Raw genomic sequence first — 26,459 nt, 5'->3', positions numbered from 1 at the left:
GCATAAATAAAAATGTTTGCATGGACTAACTCTGAAAGAAAACACAAAACATGGTAATCGGGTTGCCTTTGAGGAGAGGACAGGGGAAATCCCAAAAGTCTCTTGTGAAAATCAGTCTTATTTTCATTGCTATATATAAAGAAACATACTTAGGTAAAGAAGTAGTATCTCTGGGTGGTGAAAATCAAAAGCACTATTTATTTATTTACTGCCTGTTACTTATTTTGCATTATTGCTACAAGAATTTGAATTTATTCCAAGACCCCCCCAAAATTAAAAATAGTTTGAAAAGCATCATCCAGCAACAACATAGGAGAAGAAATCCATGTTTTGGAAGCTATGAGAGCAACAAAAATTGTAATATATGTTGGTGAAAAGAAAAATATAATCCTGACTATAAACCTGTATGCTGAAATTAGAATAAGGGAGAGGTAAAAATGACACACAACTAGAAAGACAAATGACCGGCAGAGAAAATAAATTTAGATGCAAAATTACCTGTCAGAAAATTTCTCAGAATATATAACCAAATGGAAATTCAAAGACCAACCCCACAATACCTTGCTTTTATTATTTATTTTGATGTCCTCTTAGATACAAGGATATGACTAATCAAAGAAACAAACAGTATTATAACAAGAAGTTCTCCGTTCCATTCATTAGGTTTGAATGGCTGTGTTTCTCCCAGAATCCTATCTGGACTAGCCTCTGTCATTATCATACCATACAGACAGACAGATGTCTCTGGGGCTTTTGGTGGGGATTCTTTTATTCCCAGAGCACTTTGAAGGATTTGAGATGGAGAACACTGTGCACTTGCCTCTGTACGTCTTCCAGACAGTGGAGAATCTGTTTGGGAGCAGCAGCTTGGAGTTCATCTTCTGGGGCCTGTGAAAATATCTTTTGCCTTTGTAAATTGGTGAACTGAAAAAAATAAAAAATACCTTCAATCACTGGATTGGTATTATATACTACCAGTACTCTGAATGTTTATAGTAATCCACACAAACCAGATTATAAAACTCCAAGAATGTAAGGTAGATCCTTTATCTTTCAGTAAAACAGTACCTCTTAAAACAGTTATTTTATTCCATCCTTTGGTTGTTGCTAATGGCAACAGAAAGAATGCACTGGAGTGTCATAATAATCCTCCATTAAATCCCTAGTGTTTCAATTTTAATGCTATAATTCAAGAGCTGACAAAAGCCCATTGAGTGCATCTATGGGGTGGAAAACAGGCGGGCCCATTTTCTCAGGGGTGATGCTATAGCAACATGGAATGAATTTGGGGTCAGAGAACAAGCAGTCTCCATGCTTTGTTTGCATTTCCTGGCTAAAAGTGGAATACAACATTATAAATTTTACCCAACTAAGTCGTTATTTTGAGCGGCAGGAAGATAGCTCCCTTCGTAGTGCTGTTTACGTTGAAAACAGAAGGTAACAAAACCAGAACTGGAAGAAAGACATGCCGACAAATATGTTATGAAATGACTCTCAAAGTGACCACTTTAGAAACCCCTAGAGCCTTCCTCCGCTTGACATCCAACCCCTCTCTCCTGGACAGATGATGCTTTTTAGAACATGGAGAAGTATTACAATTCCCCAAATGCCTTTTAAAAAACAGGAGACAAAAGAGTCTGATTGGCAGTCCCTGAATGTGACTCCCTTACAGTCATGCAAGACATGGCAAAGTAGGGCGTTGTTGATGACGTCAGATCTTTATAATGGTACTTTTGTTTTAGTGGGAGGATATTTTTTCTACTAGAAAACAAATACACCTGAATCACAATTGCCCATTGTGCGGCAAAAGGCAGAAACAAACAAACAAAAAAAGCCCTACATAATTCCCAGAAGTTTGTGCTGCCAACTTTTCTTTCCCTAGGCATCTGCGTTTTCATTTTTGGTTTTAGTGTTGAACTTCAGCATAATTGAGTTGGTGTCCAATATGTAAAATTCTACATTTGGAGTGGTTATCCAATAAGGTGTGTTTAATTACGGACTTCATTGACAGTGGCTAACAATATACAAAAATGAAGGATGTTACGTTTTCAAGGGCTGTCATAGACGAATACATCTGAAAACCAGGTAGCTCAGCAAAACTCAAAGCTGTTCCTTCTTTTCCAGGCCCTCAGTGTCTCATCTCAATAATTAAAAATCCTTGCCCCTCTTAACCTCTCATAACCTCTAGTACCTGTACCTCTTGCAATTCATCCTAAATATAATGGCAATATTAATCATATTCCTAAAACAATAACAAAATTTCTTCCCCTATTCAAAAATATTGGATGCTTATAGAATTAAATTCATATTCCTCTAGTTTAACTCTGCTATTATAGGTGAGCCAAATTGTGTTAACTTGCTGTTCCATTAATATATCTTACTTATACTTTCCTCATGGTATATTTAGTTAATGGACCCTCCCTAGACATTTTCCTATCATTATTCTGCATCCTTTAAGCTCTGTTTAAATGTCATCTTTTCCAGGAAGCCTTCCAGAATCACTCCATATAGAAAATCACTCCACAGTTCACATGGCACATGTAGAAGTGTCTTTGGGAACTTATTTATTTTAATAATCTGTCTGACTATTTTCCCCTAAAGACAGGGGCTACATACTTAATTATTTTTCTTTCACTCATTTCACACTTGGAAAGAAATGTTCTTTAAAAAAAAATTCTCTGAACTACATTGCTTACCTGGTTTTGCTGACTAGGTACGCCAAGTATGATATTATTACAAAGGGAAGCTATGGAATAAAAAATATTAATAAGTAATATATTATGATCAAGGGTTAAATACCTTAAATGAAAGAATGGTTTAGCATAAAAAGAAAAATAAAGGATAGGTTAGGTTATTCTGCATGAAACAAACAAAAACACCCCAAATCTGAGTAGTTTATCATTATAATAATTAAAATTTTCTCATGTTACCCATCCAACGAACACTGGCAAAGAGATTCTGCTCATCATAGTCACTGAGGGACCCAGGCGCTTGGAAGCACCTTCTCTACACATGTTGACACAATCACTGAGGCAGAAGAAGGGAACTTGGTGAACTACACCACACTGGCCTTGAAAATTTCTCTCCAGAAGTAACACACATCTCTTCTTCTCACACTGCATAAGTCAAAGCAAGTCACATGGCCAACCTGACTTACAGAGGACAAAAAAGTGCAATCTTATGTGCTTTCAGAAATGGAGACATTTTGAAATGTTTGGAGAATACCATTAGTCACTACTGCCCCTCATTTTCCCAAGAGTTGGGGAAAAACAAAAGCAGTACATTTCAAAATTTACTTAAAAACAGAAAAATACTTAAAATTAGAAAACTCTCTAAGGTTGATTGAAGATATCTTTCAATAATCTTAGCAAACAACTTCCCTCTGGTGAAATTTTAGATATTTTCCCCTTAAGATTAGATTAAAGACAAAAATGCTTATTATCATTACTATTGATCAATACAAACGCAAGTCACCGCCAACACAATAAGACATAAAAAAGAAACTGAGGTAAAACGTTTGGAAAAGAAGAGAAAAAAAAACACTATCATTTCTAAAAGTATGATATAAATTGTTCAAACTGCTACCTTTTGATTTTTCTATCAGAATTCTTAATAATTATGAGCAAATTTACCATAAAAATTACTTTTAAAACCAAAAGTATAACATCAGTGGCCTGTGGAATAATAGGAAATCAACTAACATTTGGGTACCAGAACTCTTAGACAGACGAGAGAGTAGCAGCAGAAAAATTATTTGAGAAAATATTGGTTGGGAAATTTCAAAATATTATTTAAAAAAATCCATCCATAATTATAAGAATCTAAGCAAACACCAAGTGGGGTGGGACGGGGCAGGAGAGGGGGGCCTTGGGCATGTTAAACTGCTGAAAGCCAAAGTTAAACAGAACATAAAAAGAGCAAAGAGGACAAATACACATTAACTACAGGGGCCAACAATAAGAAGGCTGACCTCTCATGAGAAACAATGAAAATTAGAAGACAATGGAACGACACCTTTAAACATAAAAACAAAAATATAAAATGTGTCCATGTAGAAAAGTACTGATCAGCAGATATGCACTACAAGAAATGCTAGAGGAAGGTTTTTTTTTTGGCTAAAGATAAATGATACCAGACGAAAATTTGATTATCCAAGAAGTAGTTGAAATATTAAATATTGTGATAAATTTTATGAAAATAAATATGCAAATTAGAAGAAAGGGATGAACTTTAGTTGAGAAAAATAAATCAAACTGACAAAAATGAAAGAAAAAAATTGAATAGTCCTATTAAATAAATAGAATTCATAATTAAACAGGTAGTCAAAATGTACAAACTTTAAGTTACACAATAAGTAAGTCATGGGGAGGTAATGTACAGCATGTATTCATGTTACAGGTCATGTTCCCCAGAAAGTTGACTCTGAGTTGGAACTTAGTATACAGAAAGTATGGGGAGAATTGGTGTCAGGATTAACACCTGTGCAGAATGGGAAGGAATCAGAATTAGTCCAAAGGAGAAGTTGGGCTGTAATGCAGTAATAACAAGAACTAAGGCAAGTCCAAGGGGAGCCCTAAAGCTGGAACAGCCCTTTAGATATATACCGAGCTGGGGAAAGGGGACCAGGCTTTCACACCCCACATCAACTAGTCTTGGGATGCATCTTGCCATCTGGAGAAAGAATGATCTTGACCAATGTGGCCTCTTCAGGAAATAGCACACCCTAGAGATGACTGACAGCTGAGCGCTCTCAGTCAGCAACAGGTGAGAGGATTAGTCCTTCTTTCCTGGAAGGGGAGTCTGGGCAGTGTAGCACAGCACCCACTACTGCACACTCTTACATGGCTTGGATCCTCTGGCTTCATCTAAGCCTTGAAAGTCATTCCTCCAGGACTCTGGTGGGTCTCTTTCCTAGGGTAAACTTGTTAGAGAAAAGTTAATGGGGAAAACTACAACTTTCCCTGATGCAGGTGGCTTGAGGCTATAACTGGGATGTCACTGTCTCCTTCCTCCACAATCTATTTTAGATTCTCTTCTCCACAGCCAGCTTTGTGCTGGTGGGGTGACTCAAAGTCATATGTGATTGTCTAAACCCCTGGTCATCAAGCTCTTCTAAGACTGTGGCTACAGTATTTGTCCATTTACCATCAAAATTGGGCAAAGAAATACTAAAAGATAACCAAGTGCCAAACACATCCCTCCCTGTCCCATGTGTCATAAATACTTTCCTCCTGATGTGATCCATTGCCTCTATCAATATGGTGTTCCACCCCATGCCCACTAGCTCCTTGGCAGGAGAAGTGGGCATAAATCATAGCTTATATCTTGCGGGTAGATGTTTCCTACACCAGGAACCAGGATCACTAAACACAGAAGTCAGAATTTCAGAAAAAGAATGCAGAAGCTCCCTATGGGTCATTTTACTTTCATCCATTGGTTCCTGGCACCATGTATCTTATCTAATGGGGCACAGTGCCATATAATGGCCATTGATTTGAGTATATACTGCTTCCTGGAAGATGATCCCCTACCCTGAATGCTATCATTTTCGAGCTTGTGCCTTATATGTGTCATCTGTAAGCTCTTCAATGCCTGCTGCTTTCACATGCTGTAGTACCTGACAGGACCAGTGGATCTCATTATTGAGAGCTCACTGTTGCACCTCCTTTACTATCACGTGAGTATCTCAGTCCAGGATTTCTGAACAGCGGCATATTGACATTTTGGGCAAGATAATTTTGCTGTGGGGAGCTGTATAGCGTGCTTTGTAGGATGTTTAACAGCAGCTCTGGCCTCTAGCCACTAGATGTCAGTAGCATCCTCCCAGTTGTGACAACCCAATAGGTCTTCTGACATTGCCAAATGTCCCCTGGGGGGAGGGGAGAATTGCCCCTGGTTAAGAACTACTCCCACTCCCTTAGTCTGATGCAATGTTATATGTGATCCCATGAGGGTGGATTAAACTTTTGTAATCCCATGGATAATGGTGCTGAGGTTTTTCAAACAGGAAGGGCAAATTCATACCTAAAATAGGTACAGATATAAAAATTGTTACTCCAAAATGAATCGCTGCCTCTTCCAGGAGGAAGGGAGTCCAGTGTATTCAACTTGTCACCAGGGGGCTGGTTGGCTTCTTGAAGGGATCGTGCTATATTTAGAGGTTAGCCCTGGTCTCTCTTGCCGACTGCTGGTCATTCAGCGTGGCACAAGTTATACCACTTAGTAAATGGGACCTCATGTGGTGGTGCCCAGGCACAGCCTCCATCCCTGACACCATGGTTATTCTGTTCATTGTGCCCAGGACTCAAGCACTGGAGTCTCTGATGACAGAGAGATGGCGACGCACTGGCTGACATTTTGTCTACTATGATCCCTTGGCTGTTTAATGCCTGTTTCAGGGTAGATGCTCTCTAGTGGATGTTAATATGCAGTACAAAGATCTTCACGCTTTGTGTCACTCCCATTAGTCCAGCCACATAACATGACCATCCTTTTGTCCCTGATCTTCCCATCTTTCTCCTTCCTATCGTGATTCCCCGAAAATAAGACCTAGCTGGACCATCAGCTCTAATGCGTCTTTTGGAGCAAAAATTAATATAAAACTTGGTCTTATTTGACTATAAGACCAGGTATAATATAATATAATATAATACAATAAGGTCTTATATTAATTTTTGCTCCAAAAGACGCATTAGAGCTGACTGTCTGGCTAGGTCTTATTTTTGGTGAAACAGGGTAACTATTTGCCACCCATGAATTTGCATAGATTTCAATCTTGGGCCTAAAGAGGATTTCAGTTGTGCCACCTGGAGCTTTGCTTATCGGGAAGGTTTCCCCCCACCACTGTGTTGCAAGGCCCCTGTGGACAGCAGCTGTAGTGAAATCCCAATTCATTTTTAGCTTGCACACACATACTGAGCTGATGGTTTATAAACCAGCTTTGCTCTTTTCTCCCTCTGACAGCTGTTACAAGACATCCCCTATGCAGCACAGGGAAAGGCTGTTCAGAGATCTTGCCTGGTACAACTGTAGCGGATGAAATGGAAGTTTGGGCCTCCAGGTTGTGCTGCTTACTTGGGCCTTCTTGCGCTACTTGTGCCTCATCTTGGATGCACCATTTTCATCCTAAGACTTGGTGGCTCAGATAAAGTGTATAATTTGACCTCTTGGATTCTTATTTCATCTCTAAAGTAAAAGGTTGAATGAAATAAACTATAACGTCTCTTCCAATTCTAGAATTTTATGAAAGGAAGCATAATTTTGTATTTTAAATGATAGAATGTTGGCAGCGATAAGGACCATGGTTCATTACCTGGCCTTATCTATGAAAACCAAAAATTCCCCTTTGTAGGACCATCCTGACCAATTAAATCATCACTACTAGGAGGAAACCAATGTTTCCAAAGCCAATAAAAATCCCTGTGCCCATAATAGCTACATTGTTTCAAGTGGTCACCACTCAGTTTCTTGTATCAACTTGTACATCATCTACACACCGAATATGCAGTAAATGCTATATTTAGAATTATAGAATACAAGGTTTCCATTGAAAAAACCTTAAAAATGAACTACCTGAGTCCGCTGGCCACATACAGCCTGATCTGTCAGTGGGAAAACTCAGGTACATTGGTCCTGCTTGGGATCCCTGTGGTCTTGAATACTTTGGTAGACTTTAGTCAGATCTGCAAGACAAGAGAAGATTCAAGAATGGATTCACTAAGCAATCAGTGAAAGCCAATTGAGTAAGTCCAAAGACACTTTGAGATGGGAGACTGTGAGGCATAAGGATTGCTGCTTAATTTATTTGCAACTGAAAAACTATTTTAAAGTTAATTAAATGCACTATGAGAAAACTAATATTGTAATTAAGCAGATTGTATTAGGGTTCTTCAGAGAAAAAGAACCCATAGGATGTATATGTATATATAGAAAGAGATTTATTTTAAGGAATTGGCTCATGTGATTATGGAGGTTGTGAAGTCCAAACTACGCAGAATGGGCCAGTGGACTATAAACCCACAGCCAAAGTTGCAGTTCAAGTCCAAAGGCCATTGCTGCAGAATTCCCTCTTGCTCAGGGGAGCTGTCTTTTGTTCTATTCAAGCCTTCATCTGATTGCATGGGGCCCATCCACATTATGGAGGGCAATCTGCTATGCTCAAAGTCCACTGATTTAAATGTTGATCTCCTCTAAAAACACCCTTATGGAAACATCCAGCATAATGTTTGATCATATATTTGGGCACTTTGCCCCAGCCAAGTTGACACATAAAATTAACCATTAAAGAGATTGCAAAATAAATTAGAATTGTTTTAAAAAACAAACTTTGTTCAAGCCACAACATAATCGGATACTACAGTATATATCATTTAGGCAATTTTTAGAAGGTTGGCTAACATTTTGAAACCCTCAAGTGACAGCAAATTAATGAAGGGCTGCTTAAGTAGTGATAGTTACTACAGTTTTCCTTATTTTCAAATACATAATTTCTATTGCTAAATGTGGCCTGTGAATACTTTTTGTTTTGTATTTGACCATTTGGAATAAAGTTTGCTCACCACGAATTTAGTATAATCCTTCACTTTTTTTAAGATGAGAAAACCAAGGTCCTGAGAAATCTATGGTATATATGGTGGAGATTTTAATGTTAATCTTTGTAATACTGATTTTTTTTCTAAAGGTTTATTCAAATAAACAAGGTGAACAATGAATCATATTGTCCTTATTTATTAATATATACCTAAGTATAGTGGGACCTTTTAATGCCATTGCTAATACAAGTTGTGCATTATATAAGAAAATTTCAATGTCCAGTCCAATGCCAACACATGCATTACTCACATTCACCTCTTTCTGGTCATAACACTTTTTGTCAGACTTTTAGAAAATGATTAAGGTTAGGTCTTATTTTATTTGTTTTTGCTATCTGATTAATTAAAGAAAAAAAGCACAAATGACAAGATACACCTAAATACCCTCTTAAAACTACTTAAAATTTTTGAAATCTTAAACTGAATGGTATCTAAATTTTACCCACACATAATTGTCCTCATAATTGTGCTGCTAACAAATATCAGTAATTGGAAAATTGTTGTAAAATGTGATTTTAGCAAGCTTATCTTCCACAGAAACATGTAAATCTTTGCACAATTTTCAAAGTGCTAATTCTATTTCAGTGAAAATGACTTACCTACTATATATGCCTTTTAATTAACATTTAAAAAAATATAGAGAAAGAGATTTTTTTGTGGCAAAAATTAATGCAGAGCCTCTTTTGCAAATGCTCTAGTATTCCTTTCCTGTTCTGGTGATATTTTAAATTTTAAAAATAAAATAATGGTTTGTCAAATGAAAAGAAAAACCACTATCTTCTCTTCTTTAAATTTTCAAAATTAGCTCAAAAAAAAAATCTATTGTAGCCAATGTTCAAAAAAAATTACAAAAGTAGTATGAGTTTGTTGAAACTATATTCAATAGTAGAGGAGCATATGGAGTAAAAAGAGAAAACAGCAATCCCCTTGCCCTTAAAATCAGGAATTCACATTGATATGCCTCTTTTTTCATATTTCCTTTTATGCACTGTAAGCACTTTATAACTATATATTATTTCCTGATACAATCTTGGAACCATACTATATACATATGATATTATAACCCATTTTTCCTAGCCAACAAAAGATCATGAATATTCATTTACGTCTATACATTCAGATATAATTTATTCTTTATAATGACTGTATAATATGCTGTAGTGTGAATATAACACAATTTGTCTAATGATTCCACTATTGATTATTTCTAGGTATTAATTATCATAAATGATGTTATCATAAATGAACATACTTGTCTATCCTTGTGCCCTTTACATACTTGTATCCTTTACATGATTGTCTCTTTAGACTGGATTTCTACAAAAGCCACAACTATGTCAAAGGGTGTGAAAATTTTACGTTTTGTTATTTATTATCAAATTTCTTGCCAAATAATCTGTACTAATTCTCCCATGAACTGTGTGTAAGAGTACCCTTTCCCTACAAATGTGAAAATTATATCTTTTAATATAGTTAGAATACGTAACATATTTTTTTGAAATTGAAAATTGTTTAATGTAATATGCCTCCACAATGCAACAGTAACTGTTTTTAAAAGCCCCAAATTTTAAGACTTAATTGTAACCATTCTTTCATGCTCTTTTTTCATCCATGTTATTTTATTTCTATGTAGGATCAGTATATACTCATCCAATGTTATCAGTCAATGCTTTTAAAACTCATACTTCCTAGTAATCAGGATCTATATGCCTATCCTTACAATTGTTTTTTTGTAATTTGACTCCAGCATGAAATTGAATGGCTGATCCCATACAACAACAGTCAATTAGTGGATCTGAAACCTGCCAGGCTTGGATGGATCTTGAGATTATAAATGCTAAGCGAAATAAGCCAGCCTGAAAAAACAGAAAACCGTATGATTTCACTGATATGTGGCATATAAACCCAAAACAACAAAAGAACAAGACAAACAAATAAGAAACAAAAACTCGTAGACACAGACAATAGTTTAGTGGTTACCAGAGGATAAAGAGGGAGGGAGGAGGTAGATGAGGGTAAAGGGGGTCAAATATATGGTGATGGAAGGAGAACTGACTCTGGGTGGTGAACACACAATGTGATTTATAGATGATGTAATACAGAATTGTATACCTGAAATCTATGAAACTTTACTAACAATTGTCACCCCAATAAACTTTAATTTAAATAAATAAATAAATAAATAAATAAATAAATAAACAAAATCTCCCAGGGCCAAGATAATGGTAGCCTTATCTTAGTAATCACAGATTCCACTAAACAAAATTTTCTTATAAAATGCTTACCACATTACAGATAGCTTCTATAAAACACCACTAGATATTATTCATTACAATTCTTTTTACATTAGTAACAAGAGTTTCATTTTACAGAATTACAGCAACACTGCAAATATTTTCAGATATAGTCAAAATATAATATTTATCAGGTAACAATAGTAATAAATGTGCATTGTGAAAAAAAGTATGGCACAATCAATCATTATGTAATCGTATGATCATACGATTACATAATGATTGAATACACATCCAGAATCCATCACCGCATCATCTCAGACTGCTACTTACTTTTACATATGGCACTGAAAGACTTTCTCTAATACCAGGATGGGAGAAGTAACTGACAGCAAGAAATTACATGACCTTAAATGGAAATTATCTTAACCCCAGATACCTCCTGGTAACATGATTTTCTTTCCAAAACCTGAAAATAAGTAATTCTTAATAGCAATTTGATGTTGTAGACCCTAATTTTGATGACTTTTACTAGACACTTAAAGAAAATTAACCTTTAATTTTGGGATAACACATTCACATGCAGTGTTAAGGAATAATATAAAGGTCCCATGCACCCTTTACCTAGTTTCCCCGCGATGGTAACATCTTGCAAAACCACAGTACGATATCACAACCAGGATATTGATGGGGACACATTAAAGATGCAGCCCGTTTCCATCACCATGAAGATCCCTCACAGTGCCCTCTTATAGCTACCCACTTCATTCCTATCCTCCTTTCCCTCCACTCATTCTTAACCCCTGGCAAGTACTAATCCATTCTTCATTTCTACAGTTTTGACATTTCAAGAATGTTATAAATATGGAACCATATAGTATGTAACCTTTTGGGACTGGCATTTTTTAATGCAACACAATTCTTTGGAGGTTCATCCAAGTTGTCATGTGTATCCATAGTTCATTCCTAATTACTATACAGTTGTATTCCGTGATATAAATACATCACAGTGTGTTGAACCATTCATCCATTAAAGAACATCTGGGTTCCCCTTCTTTTCTAGGAGTTTTGAGTTTTGCATTTAGGTTTATGATCTATTTTTGAGTTAATGTCTGTGGAGGGTGGTAAGTTCTGTGACTAGATTCATTGTTTTTATTTGCACGTGGATGTATAATTGTTCCAGCACATTGCCTTTGCCTTTTTGTCAAAGATCAGCTGACTGATTTATGTGAGTTTCTTTCTGGGGGTTCTATTCTTTTCCATTCATCTATATGTTCTTTCGTTATTACCACACTGTCTTAATTACTGTATCTTTATAGTAAATCCTGAAGTCAGTCCTCTGACTTGTTCTCTTTCAATACTGGATTCAATACTGGCTCTTCTCGATTTTTAACCTCTCCATATGAACTTTAGAATCACTCTGTTGATATCCACAAAATAACTTGCAGAGATATTGATTAGAATTGTATTGGAAAAAAAAAGAATTGCATTGAATATATAGACCAAGTCAAAAAGAACTGACATTTTGAAAATATTGAGTCTTCTATCTGTGAACATGAACTACCTCTGCATTTATTATTTTTTTTAAATTTCATTCATCAGAGCTTTGTAGCATTCCTCAAGTAGTTCTTGCACATAATTTGTTACATTTATACCTACGTATTTCACTTTTCGGGTTGTTATGATCTGTATAGTTTTTATTTACTTTTCTTGCCATATTGTATTGACTAGAACTTCCAGCACTATTTGAATAGAGTAGCGAGACCAGAAATCCTTGGCTCATTCCTGATCTTAGGTGGAAGAATTCAGTCTTTCATCATTAAGTGTATCTTTGCAAAAAGATTTTTCATTTTGTTTTTTGTAGTTGCTCTTTAAGAATTTCGGGAGCCTTTTCTCTATTACTAATTTTCTGAGAGTTTTTAATCACGAATGGATTTTGAATTTTTGTCAAATGCATTTTCTGTATCAGTTGACACCATCATGTGATTTTTGTTCTTTAGCCTGTTAATTCTTGTATGGTGGGTTTTATTGATTTTTAAATAGTGAACTAGCCTTGCATCCCTTAAACAGCCTGCTTTGTCATGATATATAATTCTTTTTATATGTTACTGAATTCTATTTGCTAATATTTTGTTTAAAATTTTTCCTTCTCTATTCATGAGGGCTATTAGTCATTACTTTTTATTTTTGTACTATATTTGTCTTGTTTTTGTATTAGGGTAATATTAGCATTATTAAGCTAACTGGGAAACGTTTTCCCCCGTCCGTTTTCTGGAAAATATTGTTATTTGTGTTAATTGTTCTTTAAGTAGTTGTATAATTAGTTTTAAAATTATAAATTTAATTTTAAATAGTTTTAGGGCTATTCCAATTCTAATTATCTATTTCATATTGGGTGACTTTTGGTAGCTTGAACTTTTTGAAGGTATGGCCTATTAATTCTAAGTTATCAAACTTAAGTGTGTAGATTATTAATGAGTCATTTCCTCCTTTCCAATATAAAGATGTAGTGTTATAAATTTTCCCCTCAGAGTTGCATTAGCTATGTACCACAAATTTTTTTCCTTTTTTTTTATTTTTTAATTTATTGGGGTGACAATTGTTAGTAAAATTACATAGATTTCAGGTGTACAATTCTGTATCACATCATCTATAAATTACATTGTGTGTTCACCACCCAGAGTCAGTTCTCCTTCCATCACCATATATTTGATCCCCCTTACCCTCATCTCCCACCCCCAACCCCCTTACCCTCTGGTAACCACTAAATTACGTTCCCCAGATTAATTTTCAAAACCCCATGGCCATCTTGTTGTACCACAAATTTTGATATGTTGTATTTCAATTTTCATTCAATTCAATGTATTTTTTATTTGCCTTGAGACTTCCTCTATGACCCATGGTTTCAAATGTGCTGTTTAGTTTCCAAGTGGTTGGAGGTTTTCCTGTTATCTTTTTACTATTGGTATCTACTTTGCTTTCAGTGTGGTCAGAGACCACACTTTGTGTAATTTCAATTACTTTAAATTTGTTGTAGTTTGTTTTAGTGCCCAAGATATAGTCTATTTTGGTACATGTCCCATGGGTTCTTGAGAAAAATGTGTATTCTGCTGTTGGTGGTGGAGTGTTCTATAATTGTCAATTCAAGCCTGTGGGTTGATGGTGTTGTTGAGTTCTTCTAAACCCTGGCTGATTTTCTGTCTGTTGTTCTATCAATTACTAACAGAAGGGTGCTGAAATCTTCAACTATAACTGTGGATTTATTTATTTATTTTTCTATTCAGTTCTATCGGTTTTTGCTTCGCATGTTTCACATGTTTTGCTGCTCTATTTTTTAGGTGCACACACATTTGCGTTTTCTATGTCTCCTTGGTGGATTCACCTTTTAACCTTATGTAATATCCCTCTATGTCCCTGGCAATTTTCTTTGCTTCACTTTTCGCTTCCTCTGGCACCACTCTCGCAGGTAAAGTGCAGGCATCACTTCATTACTGCTAGATGTAAGTTTCTGTTTTCCTTCTCATCATCTGAAGACTCATGAAAATAGATGGGGCTCTTCATTACTGCTCAGTGTGCATGAGAATTCAGGATCCCCACTAGGCATCCTCTGATACCACCCTGGCTGCAAGAGATTAGAGCACATTCTACTGCTCCCCATGTGACACCACAGTGTTCGGCATGACCTCATTACTGCTGGATAGTATGAAAAGTCCTGACACCCCACTAGGCTTCCTCTGACAACCCCTCAGTGTTAGAGGGGGCTCTCCTTATAGCCTGGTGAGAATGAACGTCCAGACTCCCCTGTCAGCCTTTTCTCCATAGGTGGGAGTGGGGCCACAGTTTTCCTGTGGTATTTAGCTGAAATTGAGCAGTTACTGTCTCAAAATGTTCTGCCTTGCTAGACTGCCCCATTCTTGGTCCTTTAGCTAAAAAGAGCAGGCTTTTGTTGGGGCTTTTTGGGTCTATACCAATTTGTGTTTCTGGATTGACAGTTTCTTTAGCTCCAAGTTTGGGATTTACAAGACACAAAAGAAAATACAGTGAACTTACCACTGTGTTATTTCTGAGGTCCTGAGGTCTCTAGTTAGGGTACCTTCTTCTCTCACCTTTCAGAGTCTTCTTATACTGTTGTGTATATAATAACCAATATTTTCAGTTGTCCACAGCAGGAGGAATGAGAAAAAGGTATGTCTACTCTCTATTCTCTGGAGTGGAAGTATCCTCTTACTGACGATTTTCGTTTTAAAGATACAGTTTGAAATTAGCTCCGCTGACTTTATTTCTTGAGTATAAAGTCATATGTGTGTGTGTGTGTGTGTGTGTGTGCACACTTATATATATAAAGGATGTAAATTGTCTTAATTGCAATCAAGTTTAATCATTTGTCTTTGGAAGGTTTAGTGGGTCAGTGATACATAGCCCTAAATAAGCCTCCTACCCCCATGCCTATATAGCATAATAATAAATGGTAAATTCAACCAATATGTAAGAGATGTATATTATCATCTAACATTTTAGGCAATGGTTTTTCAGGAGAAAATAAAAGAAAAACAGAAAATATTCCATTTGTGAAATTTATAAGGGACTGAATGGGGGGGCAAGGGGAACCCAACTCTTACCACCAAGCACAACAACAACCTTTGGGAAAGGCTGTGTGACACGTCACAAAAGTCCTCTAGGTTGTTCACCTGGAGAACACAAAGCTCTGGTTTGGGGGAACAACACTTTAAAATACATATATTAAATGTCTTTCTATAAATTTGGACCAAATTTAATAGCGGGAATATGCCTTCATTCAATATGGAAAAGCAACCCTGAGCACAAGAAGATACAAACTAAAAGTCCCTAGACTGTTTCCAAAATTATTTTCTATTAAAAATACTTCCTACCTAATTCAATAATTGTTTTATTATAGGAGAGTACAGAGTTTTAAGAAATATATTTGGGAGAATATTTGAAATTGGAAAAAAAATATGTTTTTTAAATTTTGAAAGAGCAATTAGTATTCTACTATAAGAAAAGAATAGTTTGGTTCTTTGAGATATCTAAATGACGTTGTAACAACCTACAAAACTGAAAAACACCCTGGCAAAGGAATTGTTTGATTTGATGCTGAGTCTCAATTGTTAACTTGAAGTGGGCATATATGTTCCATATTGTGCTTTGGAATGACAATGTGGCCCTGATAGAGGAAAGAAAGAAAGGAAGGAAGGAAGGAAGGAAGGAAGGAAGGAAGGAAGGAAGGAAGGAAGGAAGGAAGGAAGGAAGGAAGGAAGGAAGGAAGGAAAAGAAAAAAGTGGAAGGAGGGAGGGAGAGAGGGAGGGAGAAAGGAAGGAAGGAAGGAAGGGGAAAGCAAAGAAAAGGAAAGGAAAGGAGAGGAAAGGAAAAGAAAGGAAAGGAAGACTCAAATATTTCACATAATCAGCACTTGCAGGGCAAGGCCATTATTTCACTTTGGAGATCTATGCTTCCTAATGGATCAAGTGGTGAGCTCATAACCTAAGCTGGATCAATCAGATATCTATAATAATAGAGAAGTTAAAAACTTTACTAAGACACAATAAAGCAACAATATTTTCCACCTAAAATTTTGTTCATTAGCCTCTTTCCACTAACATATAAAGTCTATAATTATTTTGAATACTTATATGAACCTCTTTGATTGAATGATGCCCATGGCCTTTCAGAGTATCCACTGGTATTCACCTGAAAATGTACAGGTGTCCATATGACAACTATGATTACAATTCTATGTAGATTCCAACATCGATAAGGATGTTTACAGCTTAAAAATTTAATTTCTCCTTGAAAAAATTCAACAGAGTGGTCAAGACAAATACCTTCTTAAAACAGTTAAGGCAACTGGTCTGCCTTAAATGGCACAGACTGGAATTCCACAGACAAACCACTGTCAGAACTCTCCACTGGATCATTTAAACAGGTAGGCTGTTCATGAGACTTGGGTATAATTTGCACTATGTTGCAGGGGAATATTTGTGGTCTCCTGTAGACTATTTTGTAACATTTTTCAAAAAACTTCTAAGAAATCATATCCACAGAAGGTATTACTTGAAGGTACCAGAATGCATCAGCCTTTGATTAGAGGGAAAAATATTTCTGTTGAAGGAGACCAAGGAATAGAAAAATATGCAACTTCTAATGGGCAAAAGGTACATTCTACAGTTCATATTGAAAACTGGATTACGGCAGTTGAAAATCAGAATCAGGATGTATTAGTAGCGTTAAAAATTCTGGAAATTTTCATGGTTTTATTTTAGAACTAAGTTGACAGAACATGGTGATGTAAAAGTTAGGTTGAGAAAAAAACATACTCATTTATCTGGTAAATAATTTCACAGGAGGTATTTCCTATGTTGAGTAAATGTCCACCACAGCCTGAAGATTAAAGCAATATCCAACGGTTAGAGAAATGTGCCATTTCATGGGAGAACTTAATACACAGAAACCCATAAAAACTATGGTTCCTAACCAACCGTTACATTCATTATTCTGTCAGTACCACATATTGGTGCTTATTCTCCACATCAAGCCTAGTAATCACCTACCCCCTGCCAAATGCAGCCATTTTTTTAGTCATCAAGGCAAATGTTTCTATCTGAAATACCACTTCAAAATGAAATATGTGACTTGTGACATCTATCAATACAAATACATTTCTAAATAGCTATCCAGTTCCCTATATAACATAAGGGGAAGAGAAAACAAACTTTTCTATGAATCACCAGAATAAGGTACGAAATGAGATACAGATTCCAGGTAATAGTATTTTTTGGACCATAAAGATTCCAGCATGAAGCTCTCATTAGTAGATAGTAAAGAACAGAATCAGAAGTCAGATCCCTGGAAATTTGTTCTGCATTAATACACTGTTCTTTCAAACTAAATATATAAATTCAAAATACATAAATAAAATCATAAAAATACCCATACTAAATAAGTTTAGAAAAGTGGAGAAGTTCTTTTGTTTGGTTAGTTATTTGTTTTTTAAATCCCATAGTCTCTAAACAAAAAAACATAATGACCATCAACAATTTAATGGTGTATTTTACCTGACTTGTTTTACTATTCCAGCTTAAAAGAAATCATAGTTGTACTGAGCATCATACAATTTTAGATCCTACTTTTCCATTTCATTTTATAATAAACACATACCACAGCTTCAAAACTTTTGTAAATATGCCTGGGTGGTATTTCACTGAATTGGATGTTCCATAGTTTACAAAATGGTTTCTATTTTTGGTCTAACTTTCGAGTGAAGGCCTTCAGACTTAAATATTTTGCATTGATGACTGAAAATAAAATCATTTTGACTTGCATCTCGTGTGACTTCAAGAGTGCAGTGTTCATTCTAGTTAAACTCAATCTTTCTCAAAAAGAATCTTGAGAAGAAAAACCTCAATGGCAAAGTGTGAACAAGCAAAAGAACTGCCAATAATGGGAAAAGAGTTAGTCCTATGATGTTGCAATTCTCAGAGCCAAGGAATAAGCTTTGGATATTTTGGGATCGGTGTGTCCAAATATCAAATTTGAGGAAGTCTTCAGGTCCACATTTTTCCTGGATTAGCCCGTTTCTTACTATTTATCCTTATATAGAAATGACTGGACTGGTCACATTTTAAAAAGAAATGGAGAAAAGATTTTTCAGGCCAAATCAAATTTTATGTTTCTGTTGCTCCCAAATTATTTTCAGATGCAAGAAAAAGCAAACCACACAGAACTGCATACTGCAATGAAGTTGGAATGCAAGTCTTCATCAGAACGGAGGGAACAAATTTTGGATAATTCAACCACAAAATATGTGAACCACAAACAAGTGTAAATAACAGGTAGACACAACACACACACACACATGCGCGCACACACACACACGTCTGCCCTTTTCCTAGGAATTTTCATTAATGTACTATTTTTTAAAGCTTATTAAAATCCCAGTAAAAGTATATAAAAATTTCATGTCTCTTTCCATGTTGTGAACATTCTAAAAAACAAAAACAACTAAAAATATAAAAAATAAAACCCGTCTATATGGTGATGAAAGGAGAACTGACTCTGGGTAGTGAGCACAGAATGTGATATATAGATGATATGTTATAGAAATCTACACTTGAAACTTATGTAATTTTACTAACCACTATCACCCCAATAAATTTAATAAAAAAGGAAAAAAAAACATGGAAGTAAGTTTTTAATGATCAGACCATACATAGCCGATTAAAGGTGAAAATAAATTACTATGCCTCATATCTTCCTATAGGACCCAGCACAAAAATCTTTCCCTAAAATGTAGGAGTTCCTAGTATGAATTACCGTTTCTTCCTCCTCTATCATATAGGTTCATTTGTGTAGAGGACAGAAAATGTCTCCCAAATAAAGCAAAGTTGGGGATAAAGACACCTATTGGGTTGTCTTTCTCTTGGATGCAAACAATTAACTCAAAGCTAGGCAATTAAAGCATAATTCTCTCACATTAAATTTAGTCTCTCTGCCAGTTGCCATAAAATTTAAAGATATCTAGTTATGCAAAAATTATAGATTTTAGTAATATTTTGACTTTTTAATTTTTGCAGATAATTAGCGTTTTATTTGGGCTGTGCAATCTCTTTTAGCCACCTTTATAGTAAAATGAGAAATTTAACATTACTTCCAAATCCCTTGGGAAACTGGTAATATCTTATATTTCCTTAATGGTCCATAGTTTTCAAAGGCTATAAGATTACATGATCAGTCCATTCATTTCTTCTTTATTCCTTCATTGCCTTTATGTGTCAGGTACCAGGTCAGGTTTAAGGATTTCTACATGCATAACATAGCACATATATAGGAAGAGCTTTCATTTGTCTAGAGGTAAACAGATAATTTAAAAGATGATTAAGCATTTTTATTTTGAAAATATGGTAGGGTGGTTGTCCAGAAAAACTCTTTCAGAAAATAATACTTACAAATATTAAATAATTTTTTGTAAAATTACACATTTTTGTATTACTTGCCTGAGCTGATAAGATAGTCAAGAAAATCTTGAAGGGCCAATGGCAAAAAAGTGTGAATACAGAGAAGTTGACATGTTCTTAAGTCACCGTTTGCTCTTAGGTATCTGCCATACTTTGGGGGCCATAGTTGCATGGGCAGAGTAGAGACAAATCCTGAAATCTGTTTAAGAGGAGCTACAAAAGCAAAGAGACATCATTAAACCAAAGCCTCCAAAAGGTAACATCTCAGTACTTGAACTAGAAAACAACATTCTCACAAGGAGATTAAAGCCATATAAGCAACTATGGATGAGAGTCACCAAAAATTCAAACTCAAAATATTGTAGATTTTGGAAAGACACAGATTGTGAAATAAATATCAGCCACATGCTTCAAGAAAAGCAAGAAGTTATCAAGATTATGAAGATGGACAAGAGATTTTTCAAAAATCACTAGATAGATTTGAAAAAAAAAACCAAATGATGAATCTGGAAATAAAGGCATTACCCTGAATATAGTAGAGGCACAAAGGGATTAAACATATGATCGATAGTTATGCAAAACAGAAGATAGAGAAGGTAATTGAAATTTCCGAAGCAGGGATGAGGATGGGGAGAATCAGATAAAGGAAGTATTCAAAGAGTTAATAAATTATGATTTTCTAGTATTATTGATAGATACGAATCTTAGCTTCAGGAAGTACAATAGACGGCAAGATACCAAGCAGAGAAAAACAAAAGAAGTCCACCTAGACACACTGCAAAAAGATAACATAACGTCAAAGACAGAAAGAATATCTTTAAAGAGAGACAAAATAATTTCAAACAAATGAAAATTAAACTGAAGCAGATGTCTCAATAACAACACTGAAAGGCAGAATAATATTTTCAAAGCTCTGAAGGAAAATAAATGTCAACCTGGAATTTTATACTCAGTAAAACTGTCTTTTGAGACAGAAGATGAGATAAAAACAATTTGTATTCCCGGGGCGGGGAAAAGCATTTAAAATATAGAATACAGGAATTTGAGAAAAAATACAACTTATAAAAATAATCTCTTACTTTTTTCTGTTTTATAATTTACAACATATAGTCAGTTTTCCCCTCAGTAGAACCATATTAATGTGGCATTGCTATTGCCCCAAATAAGTTTTTCCCCCACAGTTGGAAAAACAAGTTTTATTAATTAATCATTTAAAATGACAAAAATAATATGTAATCAATCCAGCTGACTTAGAAAACACGGAAAAGTATGCAGAGGGTGAAAAAAAACAGAATCATCCAATATCTCATTTCTTAAAGCTAACCACTGTTATCTTCCTGTGATTTTATTCCAAAAATCTTCCTATAATTTTCCTTGCATATGTCTTTTCATAGCATACTTTTCCCTTGAAAATAGATCATAAGCATATTACTATGCTAATCAATTTTTCCTATTATAACTTTTAAAGTATAGATAGCCTTTCATTATATGAATGTTGCTTAATCGTCAAATTACTTACTACTATTTAGCTATTGTGATAGCCTGGATTATTGCACAGCAAATATTTACGTCTCTCCCCTTCTACTGCAGTTGACTTTTTAACTCTATTGATGCTGAGTTTGGTTATGGAACTTATTTTGGCCAATGAATGTGAATGAATTTTATGCAAACAGAAGATGTTAATTGTGCTTGCCCAAATCAGTTTGGCTCTCATGCTTTGATGACTCACTGTGGGTAGCTGCTGTCCTTTCAGCTGGGGTCTTCAAATAAGCACATGTGGGAAAAATATGAACCCACACTGGACCATGGAGCCAAGTCCCACCATGTCCCAGTCAAGCCTAGTCTAAATTTGCCAATCTCAGTTGATCTAAAGACACACGAACATTAGAATAAATGCTTGCTGATACAAATCACTGTTTGGAGATGGTTTGTTACATGTGTTCTTGTGACAATAGCTGATAAATACAACTGAAATTGGACACTGATGTTGTTTTCCAGTTTTGCTACTACAAATAATGCTTTATTGAGCATGTCACTATGGCTTTTAAAGAAAGTATCATATTCCCTTTTTGCAGAGGAACAGAGCTATTCAGTGGTAAAATCATAATTTGAATCTGGGTTTGTCTGATGCCAACGTCTGTATTCTTCATAAGATGCTACATTGCCCGTCACTGAAATATGTTTACTATTTTGGGTAAACATATACGAAAATAAGTCTGGTGTTTTATAATAGCACAGTATAGCTTTGACCAGCAGGTAAGTAACAACTTTTTGTCTCATTTTTTTATTTAAAATTACATACTGCACTGAATTCTTATCACATGAAACACTAAATTCTCTATATCTATCATTTAAAAAAACCTTACCTTGGTACAATGTTTTTCCTTAAAGCAGACATTAAATCAGACCATAATTTGTAATGAAAATTGTTGGTTCAATATGAGAATGAGCACCTTGCTAACACTTCCATTTCCTGGTTCCCTTTTTTAAATAGGCATCTTTTTCACAACATCACTAAGTTTATTCATACTTTCACAAATATACATAGTGAGATAATATTCGAAAGGGTGCTCAGTACTTTCATGCTTTTTATTAGGAGTCAGTAATGTTCACATTATTCATGTGGGACAGGGTCATAAGGGAGTAACAGACATCCTGTGAACAGGCAGACACACAAATTAGTAGCTGCCAAAAAACCCCTATGTCCTGCTTATGTTTAATAAGCTAAACATGTTTGATGTTGAAATGGTCCTGTTACATAAAATTTGCCAGGGCTGAGAGACCAGAGGAAGATGCTGACAATTCTATCATTATATTAATAAGGTTATTAAGGGAACTTACATACCAAGCACACCTCAGTTAGTGGCAAGATGATGTGGTATCCTCCATGCCACTGAGCAGGAGCTAAGGAGTTATGAAGGATGGGGCAGAATGGATAGGGGTTCTGGGGCATGACCCGACCCAGATAAGGGGAAAATGCCTATCGTGCTTACCGCCTTGCCAGGGGTAAGGGCAATTACGCTTGCCAGGGGCAGGGCAACGGCTTGTTCCAGGAACCGGCACGAACCAGCACTGTGGGGCACTGGGGAGGGGTCCATCAGACAGGCTCTGTGGGGATTTAGAAGAAGCAATCTCTGTTCTGCCTGGGTCTAGCTGGCCGATCTGGCAGCCAGCAGGCACCGGTCACATCATGGAATCATCTTTTCTCCACAGGACCAAAGAACTAAGGGTGTGTCATAAATGAAAAGAATACCACTCATTTCTTTATATTCAGCACAACTTGACATCAGGTAGGTCAAACGTGAAATGAATTTAGGATAATTTCAAGAAGCCAAACGGCATTATCCCTATGAGCCCTCTCTATACAAACGATACAAATCTTCTTGATTTTAAGGTCTAGGGGTGTTAGAGCCCAAGGGAGGGATTATAGCACTGGAGGTCAATTTGCAAATACAACCATTTCTGTCCATGGCCTTGACATCACCTGACTCTACGTATATGCATACAGTGTTTTGATTACTTGAGTTCCATGTCAAAAAGAGAGGCCAATTTAACTAAGTGAAAAATACCAATCAGTTTTGTCTTTCATAGGCAAAGTTGCCTGCAATAAAAACTAACAGATCGTTTTCAAAATTTAACTTATATTTAAGTGCACACCCCTATCTTTGAGCATGTACAGAAATGATGATGACACAAGATGGAGAATGTAAAATGACAAAGGTGAAAACAAAGTCCTGGAAGCTAGCAGAGGATGGAGTCATTGTCAAGTTAGATCTTTCAGAGAAACTTAATCATATCTTTTCCAGTAGTCTTAAAGGACAAGTACAGAGAGGTAGTGATACCGGGTTGGGGCAGTAGTGGAAATTCAGAATACAGGTATGATGGAAGGAGATAAACCCAGTTTAGATAACATCCAGAATCCTGAGTTATAAGAGTTAATACAGGGAAAGTAGGTTGGGTGTCCATGATTGATGACTTTATATATGCGTGTGTGTGTGTGTATATATGTGTGTGTGTGTGTGTGTGTGTGAGTGTGTGTGTGTGTGTGTGTGTATGTATGATTTTATGTTTGTATCAATATCTATACATCGATATCTATACATCTACTGAGCTGAAAGTGTATCTTTCCATATAATGATTAAAGTATAATCATGAAGGCTTATGCATGCAAGCATAGGAATTTTCTGACTTTATTTCTTTTTCTCCAGAGCAAGGTTATGGTTATGCCTCATGCATGCCAATGCTATGACAGGCCATTGATTGGCACCAGTGAAATGGGGCATCACTATCTTCACTTTCAGGCTCCTCGCACAAACATTCTCTTTTAAAGAGTTAATTACAAGAGCATCTCCTGCCATATTAACCTTATTTGCTCTAATGTATTAGGGACATGTGGGTCCAGTATGGGTTTTGCAGATGCATCCAACACTTGCCTGAGAAAGCTCAGGCTGAAGGGTGTAGGCCTGGGTCATGATCAACTATTTCTCAGGCCCTAGGAACTGCTTAAAAACCACAGTTTACTCACTGATCATCCAAGACCATGGATGTCTGTGGCATTTCCCTTCACCCCAGGGATTCTCAGATCTTCTTGGTCCACAAATTGTTTGTCCATAAAATGATGTCATAATGAAAGCATTGATGAAGCACTGTCAGCTGAGGCTCACAAAGACAGAATAAAATCACAGCACTGTCAAACGCCTCCCTGCGTTCCCAGAATCATTTTTGGATAGTGTCTATTAGCCAGATGTGAACTTAATCCACTATAGTCAGCTAACTTTGGGACGACTCTGCTCCCACATCACTGACCATAATTATTTCCTGCTGTAGGAATACTACTCACGGCATGGGAATCTTTCTTTGATTTTCTTGTATAGGCTGCCGTATCAGGTTATGAAATAGTATTTTTTCAAACTATAAAATCTGTTAAGATCTATATCAGGGTAAGGTATTAATTAGCATCCTTCAAACCCCTGTTCTACTAACATTTATCTAGAGAGAGACGCCTTTTTCAGTGTTTATAAAATGGTATTTAAGGTCTCAGTTATAAGCCAAAGAAGCTGATTCCCATGGACAATCTAATTTAGCTAAAACCACATGACTAACCACTTCCTACTTCATTTAGCACATTGGTGGAGGGCAAGAAAGGGTCCACTCCAAGCAACAATAAACATATGGTGCTCACCCCCAGTCTTCCCATCTTTTCTGAAGACCTCCACCATTCCTCCTTACTCAACAAACAAGTGGTAGGAGGGTGTGTAACAAACAGAGGTTTTTTTTGTGTGTTTTTTCTTCGGCAGGCTTGGTGGCTCAAGAAGAATAAATTCTTATCTTGTCAAGAAATTTACATTAACTATGGTAAAACACCTTTTGATACTACAGAGTTCTACCTAAAGAAAAAAATTTGGTGCCTCTTCCATTACACACCTTGGGGAAAGTGAGACATGATGCTGTCTACATTTTTGATGGCCAGTGTTTAGATAAACCATTTCAGGCTGAAACTGAATTTTTCTGTGATATTTCATACTCCAAAACAGTAGCTCATAAAATTCTCAGTGATAACACTAAGCAACAACATGTATGTGCTTTGTATACTCTCATGGGCATATGTGGGTTTTTCACATCATTCGCAAACTTCCTTTTGTCAAATGCTTCAAGGACTAGAATCTCCACAGTTGTTAATGGCCCACAGGTAGCAGTCTGCCTCTTGGTTGTCAGAGGCTGCTGGTGATGTGAAAGTTCTAAGTAGCTTGCTGTAACTCTACTCTCTCCTGCAAAGCACATCAGAATGCAAGCGAATGAGAGAGACACTACTATAAAAATAAATTTTAAAGCATTTTAATTTATAGTATAAAAATTAACTCATTCACAAATTCAATACTGTGAGACTTTTTTGAACCAAACTATGTTATGGCAGTTGACGCATACAAGTCAGTGCCAGGACGGGAAGTTGAAAAGTCTTGCTCTAAAAGAGAACACTGACCTGTTCTACCTGTTCTTGGCCAGCATGTGGACTCTAGCTATTGCTGTGTTGGGCATGCAATTGGAATTCTGGTTGCTAAGAGGTTCGAGTACTGTTGTGGAAGTATTGTTCTCATGGCCACACTCCCTCCACTCAATCTACAGGAAAATCTCTGTGTGGGATGGAAAAGAAGTCAGGAGATAAAAGAGATGTACTAGAATTCCACTCAGGTCTGATAATGACATAATATAGCTACAAGCTTGTTAGAAACAGTAAAGATTGAAAGCAATTGGAATAGTGATTCAGCTTGTGGTGAATTAGTTTCTCTTAAGCCTGGGCATCACAAATGTTGGTGGGAAGTTGAGAGGATCTGTTAGTTGTAGAAATAAAAAGGTTATCAACAAGGAAGGTAAGAAATGGTGATGGTCCCTATGGACATATGGGCTTTGGGGGTCCTGAGATTCTTTAATCCTAAACTTAATTTCGGCTTTGTGATATTTTGTTTGTGAGCTTTAATGGCTTGAACATGAAGAATGGTGAAGGTGGGAGGAAGAGGGAAAGGAGTGTGGGTAAAGAGAGAGACCAAAGAACAGACAGAGAGAGAGAGAAGAGGAAAAAGGAACTTAGAGGGAAAACATGTTACCTTTTATTGTAAACTTTTCCTGAGAACTTGAGCAGTCTTGTGTTTAATACTCATGGCGTCTTC

The 26,459-nt window shown here is 36.1% G+C and overlaps 1 long non-coding RNA gene across 1 annotated transcript; it reads right to left on the bottom strand.

Annotated features, from left to right (window-relative positions):
• Positions 1-560: 560 nt before the first annotated feature.
• On the bottom strand, positions 561-26,459 carry LOC117020336 (uncharacterized). Its single transcript, XR_004422676.1, has 3 exons — positions 26,397-26,459; positions 7,573-7,682; positions 561-924 (listed from the first exon to the last, which is right to left on the bottom strand). It is a non-coding gene; the product is annotated as an uncharacterized LOC117020336 (long non-coding RNA).

Source organism: Rhinolophus ferrumequinum, chromosome 3, assembly GCF_004115265.2.
Source record: "Rhinolophus ferrumequinum isolate MPI-CBG mRhiFer1 chromosome 3, mRhiFer1_v1.p, whole genome shotgun sequence".
Classification (NCBI taxonomy): Eukaryota; Metazoa; Chordata; class Mammalia; order Chiroptera; family Rhinolophidae; genus Rhinolophus; species Rhinolophus ferrumequinum.
Note: the sequence above shows the minus strand (reverse complement) of the source record. Positions and strands in the feature narration are given on the sequence as shown.